This window comes from Manduca sexta, chromosome 18, assembly GCF_014839805.1.
Source record: "Manduca sexta isolate Smith_Timp_Sample1 chromosome 18, JHU_Msex_v1.0, whole genome shotgun sequence".
Taxonomy (NCBI): domain Eukaryota; kingdom Metazoa; phylum Arthropoda; class Insecta; order Lepidoptera; family Sphingidae; genus Manduca; species Manduca sexta.
In genome coordinates this window covers 15,587,967-15,596,178 of record NC_051132.1, presented here as the reverse complement: position 1 = coordinate 15,596,178, position 8,212 = coordinate 15,587,967, and positions in this window count along the sequence as shown.

Below are 8,212 nucleotides of genomic sequence, written 5' to 3'. Positions count from 1 at the left end.
TTTTTGCAAGACGGCAATAATCTATTGAGTTCAAGATCAGTTCAAGGTTGCCTGGAAGCAATAGCTTTTAGAAATAAAGTTGTGTATTGTGATACGTTTTTTCGTTCTCTTTCTCGGGTCTATATTAAAAATTATTATTATTACATGAATTGAATACTTTATATATATTTTTTACATAACCCTATGTTCGTAAGCCTGGTAAGGGCCGGCTTATACAAACATTCCGGACTTTGGGGTGTGCTCTAGGCGCTCGCAACCCTAAAAAATTAAGCGACTATGCTGAGGGCAATCCACTAATGGGTTACGAACCTCGACTCAGGACGGTCACTGGGAGAGGACGAGACATCAACGATTATGTAAATGAATACACGAATCGTTTGTTCATGTTTTAAAATCATTCCCTGGTCTATAACTAAAATGATTGTTATGTAGGATGTAAAGCATTCTAACAATATCTTTATGACTTAAGTTAATTTGAATATTACAGACTCTGCAGCTGTGTTTACACGAGTCCTTTAACCTGTTTTGGAACAACGTGGGGTTTTTTCACATCAGTATGATATAATTGGCTGATGGTAGGATATATTTTATATCCGCCCGGCTAGCGAACACTGTACACAAGGTGTTAAACCCCGCCATAGCAGCCCACGTGTGTTGCCTTCCGAGATCAGCCTGTGTATATCTGGTTCCAACAGGCCGGCATATGTGTGTTGACTGCCGAGGGGTAATCAACTCTTGTCTGTCGATATTCTATTGAAACTTCACTCCACTTGCAGGTGCAGTGGAGAACACATTGACGTGCACGACGTTTATAAAAGAAATAACACTACCACATTGCAAAAACATCGTATCTTTCAATTCATCAAGGATGAAATGTGTATCAAAAATAATCTACATCGAGGCCACCGAGTTTGTTAAGCTAGGCTTTACCACTTACCAGCGAGTAGCAACTACGATACGTTCTCATGTTGATTCATTATAGCACGCGATACTATGACATTTGCGAACAGGTCCACATCTATTTTTGTATTTTGCCTTTTACGGAGTACTTATGTAATTAGTAGCATAGTTATATTGCGGTACGATTGCAGTGCTGGTGTCTGATTCGATCCCAGGTCGGGCAGTGATATAGGGCTTTTCTACTACATTAGTCCGGAATTTGGATTTTGCGTCTGATATGGTGATAAGCTCGCCCCTAATCAAATCATGGGAAGGAATACACGCACGGCGAAAAGTAGGTGCACCAGTAGCACCTCTGCCTGCAGTAATAATAAGTTATATGGAGACTCAATATGGAGAAAAACTTTACGCATTTGAACATTAAAATCATAATTTTAATGTTTAGTTATTTATAATATATACAAAGTATAAGCCCTGCTTTATATTATAATATATATTGCTCCACTGCTAGGCACACGCCTTCCCTACTACTGAAAAGCACTAAGGCCGTAGTCCATCACGCTGGCCTAGTGCGGGTAGGTAGACTTCATTCACCTTCAAAATTCCCATTGAGAACTTCTCGGATATGCAGGTTTCCTCACGATGTTTTCCTTCACCGAAAAAGCAAGCGATAATTCGCAAATAATACGAGAACTGTCTAATTATTATGACGCGCTCATCAGCGTATGGCAGTGTTGTGCAGTCCTTATACAATCTTATAGGCAGTTATGACCACTTAACTACTATTTATGGGCAGTGAAGTGGTTTGCTCATCCCACTAACATAAAATAAACAATGACCTTTGACATATTCTATTTAATTGTTTTAAATTCAGTCAGCTGCAGTGGCGCAATGGCATTGTTTTGCAACTGCCTTACTAGATTCTTGGATTGGTTCCCTGGTCGAGTAAAGTAATATTTTCTGCTCTAGTATAATAATATAATAATAATATCATATTATATCCTGCCTACAACTGACAGCCCGACTGCCTGCATATTGACTGCCTACAGACTTCTTCACATACCCCAGGTGGATTCCCCCGATATATGTAGATTTCTTTACGATGTTTTCCTTTACTTTTAAAGCGAACTATACCTATAATTAATATACAAGTAATTCCAGAGGAATTTGAACCTTCGGACATCATCGCGACAGACCGTTTCATTCCCAACTAGGTTATCGTGCTCTCTTGAGTATAAGACAACTACTAAATCTAGTTCGGCACATGGCCCTGATCACCGGTCTCCCTTGACATTAGTCGGAGAATTCACTTGCTCCGTGCACGACATGTGACCACGCATTAAAGTAAGGTGCAGTTTCATCATTATTATATTTCAAATTAGAAAATATAGCTATCGGTTAATGCTGTTACGGCTAAATTACTGAACCGTTTGTGATTAAATTACACCTTGAATGCCAAAAAAGGATAATATGGGCTAATTTTTATAAATTTGGTCCATCCCTGTTGACCCTTATTTGCTAGAATACTTGAAACAGACCTAATAATGGAAATTAATGTTGTATACAAACAAACGACGTAGAATGAATTCAGTATGCTAAATTGTAAAATTCATACTAACAAAAAAAAAGTTGTATGTACATAATATATTCAACACTGATACCCAAGGTAAGATTTATGTTATGGGTACTTCTAAGTAATATTACAGGGTCATCTGTAATATTACTTAGAAGTTATTCTTCTTATTTTATTCTAGAACACAAATCCCATACTATATATTTTGAAAGTAAAGGAGCAACTCCAAACGGAAAGAAGAGGCTGTAAAACACTTTACAATACTCAAGGCCTGTCCCGAATAATTTACAGCAAGTTTCAGCTGCAAGTAGCACTGTTATCACAGTTCGGACAAGGTCGCACGGCCCTTAAACGCATTCTGGTCACGTTTGGTTACGTTCGGCCGGTAATTGCGTGGTGAAAGGTATACCGCCTTGTTGGAGGACTGTAGTGATTGGGCTATTTATCTGTTGGGTGACAGTATAAGGGTATCGTTTGTTATCGAAATCAGCGTCATCTATCAGACATAGACAGGGATTAATTTAATAAGTGTGTCGTGTGATTTCTAGTATAGTGGTGGTGTACATTTATATTTCTCAACAATGTTTTGTGGAATTGTTTTTGCATGAAAGGTGTCGGAGGGGGACGAGGATATCTATTTGTTACCTAGTTCCTCCCCTGGTGTAATTTGTTTGGAGCCTTGTAAAACCTTTTTCCCTGTCAAGTTTTGGGTCAACACTACACTGCATTAATAAAACTGACTCGATTTAATATAAAACGTAGACAGTATTCTTTCACTTCTCTTTCAATATTAGGTAAGACAATATTATAAGTCAGACATAAAAAAAAACTTTAGTTCGTGATTTAGTGTTTGCATTTATTATTACTCTTAGTTAAATTCAGTGAATTTTGTGAGCGTGACAAGGCTTTACGTCTGATGTTTGATGACGCCAAGCCGTGCATTAGTTTGGAATTCAAAGTTCAGAGGGGTGTGTTTTGCGTATACTGGGCAAATGAGGCTTATAATTAGCGTGTTTATCTTCTTGTTCAAAAATGTAATCATAACAAATCTATAAAGTACTAGGTTTTGCTTGCGGTTTCGCTTATATGGAATTCGACTAAAAAAAGGACAAAAAAAAATCGCTTTTGGGTTTTACGTTTCTCTGTACTAAACTTTATCAAAAATACCACAGCGGTATAGCTGAAACAGCATAACAGATAGTCTTTTTCGCATTTATTAGTATGGTCCAATTATTAGGCCTTGTCGGTACAAAAATACTCTAGTTATTACATTGAATGCAATCAGTTAATGTAAATGTGGACAGGTGGTATCCCAAATCGACTGGTTGCGACATTGCCGATCAGACACAAGTGTGGCCCACTTTCTGTCGTTTAAACAAATGCTATAAGTACTTTTAGTTTCCATTCGTTTGCGCGTAGTCTGGATTGCGTCATGTGCATAGGAAATGTGGGTAATCCAAATAAACGAGAGAGGTGGTAGTCAATTGCTAATGATCGTAAGTATCATGTCACATTGTATTTGTTTATTTCAATAAGGTTCGTCAATAGTAGACCCATTTATTTCACTATAAAATGTTAACTTGAATGACATTCCGATGTATGTACGCATTGAAGGAGTACTCAGCACTTACATTTTTTATTATTGGTTTGAATGACGAGACGTGCTTGCCTTTCGCCTGATGGTAAGCGATACGACCGCCCATAAACATTAGGAACACCATCCAACACCTTGAATTACAAAGTATTGTTGGATATTCCACTGTGCTCGCCATCCTGAGACATGAGATGTTAAATCTCACTATGTACTGTAATTACACGTATTGTTCTTATTTGATTATACACAATCTTTAAATAATAAAGGGAAATCTAGCTGTTAAACAAAAAGTATTTATTAAATAACACAAATTTGACGATGCACTTAGTATACTCCTACACCGAAGATATCTATATATTACTTACAAGACTTGTCTTCAAACAAACCCAGTGTCCTGCAGTGGACCAGCATATTATATCACAGGGGATATAATTATTATAGAGATAGGCTAGCCTAGCTAGTCCCACTAAATTTTGCACTAATCTACTTACTTAATAAAATACGCTGTATTATTAACGAGCGTATATAATGTTATTATTCAATAGAAAGTTAACGGGAACTTATATCAAGTGAAATGTCATTCGATATGCATTAAGAAGCATATGATGGAATGTCATCCCTAAGGAGTTGGGTAACGGGTGCTTTCCATTTCATTCGCAGTTAGCAACGGTAGGTAACATGGATGGGATCTAGATAATAATTTGATGACTGGAAAAATCGACAGATTACAAGAATCGGTTTTGTTTTAACACTAAGTGTTGCTCGCGGCTTCGCACGTTACAAAGGCCATATTACTGTAGTTATTTGAAGCGCCATCTAAAACTTGCCAGCGACGTCTACTTAAAATATTCAAATATTTCCTAGGGTAGCAAATTACCGGGACAAAATTCAAGACATGCTTTATCCGAATGCCAAATTTCATGTAAATCCGTTAAGAGGTTTACTACTAACAAAAATGTAAACATTTAAAAAATTTCACTTACGCATTTAGTAAGTATATTAGTAAAATTAAAAGATAATATAATATTACTAAAAATAAGGTAATTGTTAGAGGTTTTGTTGCATATTTTATTTAAGTCTGTGCGATGCCTAAAACGCACTCTCCACTAAGTAAGCTGACCGTCGTAATTCTGGGAAGTTAGGGCCTAATGGGTCCTTATAAAACTGTCGTGGAAGATAAGCAGATCAAGCTGGTGGGCATAGTTAAGCTTATATTAATTGAAGGGCCTTCCGTCACGGAGGTAGAATATTTGTATTTGCCTAGATACCAACTACCATACACAAGGAGTCAAAACCGCCCTAATTACTTACATAATGGAATCGCGTTTCGTGATCAGCCTGTGTACATCCAATTTCAAAGAGGCCGGCATAATTGTGTCGTCTGGCAATCATCTCAGTCGCTGGACACCGTCAGTTGAATTGGGGTCACGTTTCCCTGCTCATATAAACAAGGTACCTTTTGCATGTCGAAAGAGACGATTTAAAAGCGCGGTTGGGGGTTTCGACCATGGATTCGAGGCCTTAATGCAAATTGTACATTTAATCAACTGACAACACAAAGCGACCAAAAGAATTGAATTGTTTATTCGTATGACCCAATTTTGGATAAAGGCTTATAACTTGTTTCATTGTACTGCACATGTTATCACCCAATTTCATATATTTACTTATGTTTAAATACTGCGCTTGCAAGTGGAAAGTTGAGCGCTCCTGGATACTTGTATTGCAATATTAAGCTGTATCAACATTCGAAGCCCAGCCGTAGCCGTAGGAGGGAGGGAGAGAGGGGGTGACTGAACTGAGCAACCGCCAACGAAACTCTTAAAATCGAGCACCTTTTTTTTACTTCGCTCTAGGGCCTTATATCAGTTCTTTTACTCCACACGGAGCCTCGTGTCAATTCTTTGCTTGCTTCGCCCGGGGCTTCGCGTTAATTCTTTTCACTACGCGCTGGACCTCGCATCGGTTAAAGCTGCCGAAACCATATGATACAACACGCCCCACAAAAAGACAAACATGTCTACCTTATTCGCCATATACGCTATTGTGTTGCATAACTGACACACTTTCTTTGAATTATTTCATTCTGAGAAGATGGCTTACTCGTTAATTGGCGAAGCAGATGACACACTTTTCGTTTTATGTACTTTTATATGTCATGTTGAACTAATGTAATGTTATAGTATGATAAAACACGTGGTTTCTTCGAGGTTTCGATCCAAGAAATCTATTTTATTCATAATCGCTCATAAAATTTATTACATCAATGTTGGGTTACTTCAGTATTTCAATATTTTCAATACAATATTCCGGAATGTTTTCCGTCGAGATTTCAGACTTTGCTTTGGAATAAAATATATTTTTACAACTGGACGGTAATTAAATCTTCTTTTTCCACATTTATCACATTTAAATGTACAATCCGCAAAACAGTATTCACTGCGTATTGTTACTTTTTTTCATTTACATTATGGTACTTTAGTCACTCAAATAAATATTAAAAAAGTATGTTTGTTTTATTGCAACATGCTGCAAGGACCAAATCTACTGTCAATGGTTTCACAGTGTCCCTTATGCCACAGACTAACAAAAGAAATTAATTTTCACACCTAAAGTTTCCAGCGAATAAATACATAGTACCTAAACACAATGCTCTCTAGGCCTGTATAGAATTACATGCATTGTTTATTTTGGCGCAAGATTTCGCAAGGATTACACAGAATTATTTATTAGTTTGATGAACATTGTACCTTGGGCTGCTACTTCATTTGTTGATTTTAAGGAAATTATTTGTCCTAAAACATTGAATAGGACGAGTAACTCGTACGACTGATACTCGAGTAACTGATATGCAAGTAGCTCGTCATACTTACTTATAAATAGCATATTAACATATTAACTAGAACACTGAATAGTAATATCTATAAAATACTAAAGTAATTGTTAATTATCATCAGAAATTTCATTATATAGAATAATAATAACATCAGCTCTGTATTATATACTGTCTCACTGCTGGGCACTGGCCACCTCTACTACTGAGAGGGTTTAGGACTCAGTTTACCACGCTGGCCTTGTGCAGATTGGCAGACTTCACATACCTTCGAAATTCGTATGTAAAATTTCTCAGGTACTCAGGTTTCGTCACGATTTTTCCTTTACCATTATAGCAAGCGATAAGTCACAAAGAATACACACATATCTTTTTAAAAAATCAGAGAATCCACGGACCCTCGTCTCGGCAGACTCCTAGCCAATCATCATGGTCAATGATTATGTTTCATCATGTAATCTTAAAAACGATGAACAAACACCTGCTGCTTGGTGGCAGGAAAAGACAAAATGGTCACTAATCGAGCAGCGAGAGGCCTACCTAGGTGTGAGTGAATGGACATTAGTCGCCTAGTGCTTAGTGGTGACGTAACCGCCCAGCCTCAGAGCTTTCACTGTTTCGCACTCGGTATTGAACTAAATATCTGTTTATATAATTATAGTATCATATCTGCGTAGTGGTAAAGCGAAGTATTACTTTGTATGAGATATAAGAATAATATATTTGTTTAACAAGCCATAGCTTTTGGCATATTTGTATACACAAGTATCAATCACAATCACAATCTACAAAAATGCTTTTATAAATCAGCCAGAACATGTATCCTTTTGTTTTGTAAAAGGTTTTTATATTTGTTTTTGTGAAGTAATATATAAAATCAAAATTTGTAAAATGAAGCAATCGCTTTTCATTGCCACGTAAAATTTAAAATATTTACAACTAGCTGACCCAACAGATGTTGTCCTGTCTTAACTATGTATGCACGCGCGCATTCTGTCGATCGCTGACAGTTATTTCAAACCACTGACAGTTATGTAAAATTAATATTGTCGTTAAGTTTTCTTAAATTTTCTAATTTTCCGCGTTCTTCTGACAATAACAAACACAACAAAAAAAAATAGTGAAATCGGTCCAGCCGTTCACGCGTGATGGCGTGACCAAGGGAAATAGGGATTCATTTTTATATATATAGATTCACCATGTACTAAAATAGCATATTAGGTAAGGCAAGAGACGACCATCTAGACGATCGTAAATCCATTTAATTAGACTGGTTTATCGTTACGTATATGACAGGAATATTTATCCCGAC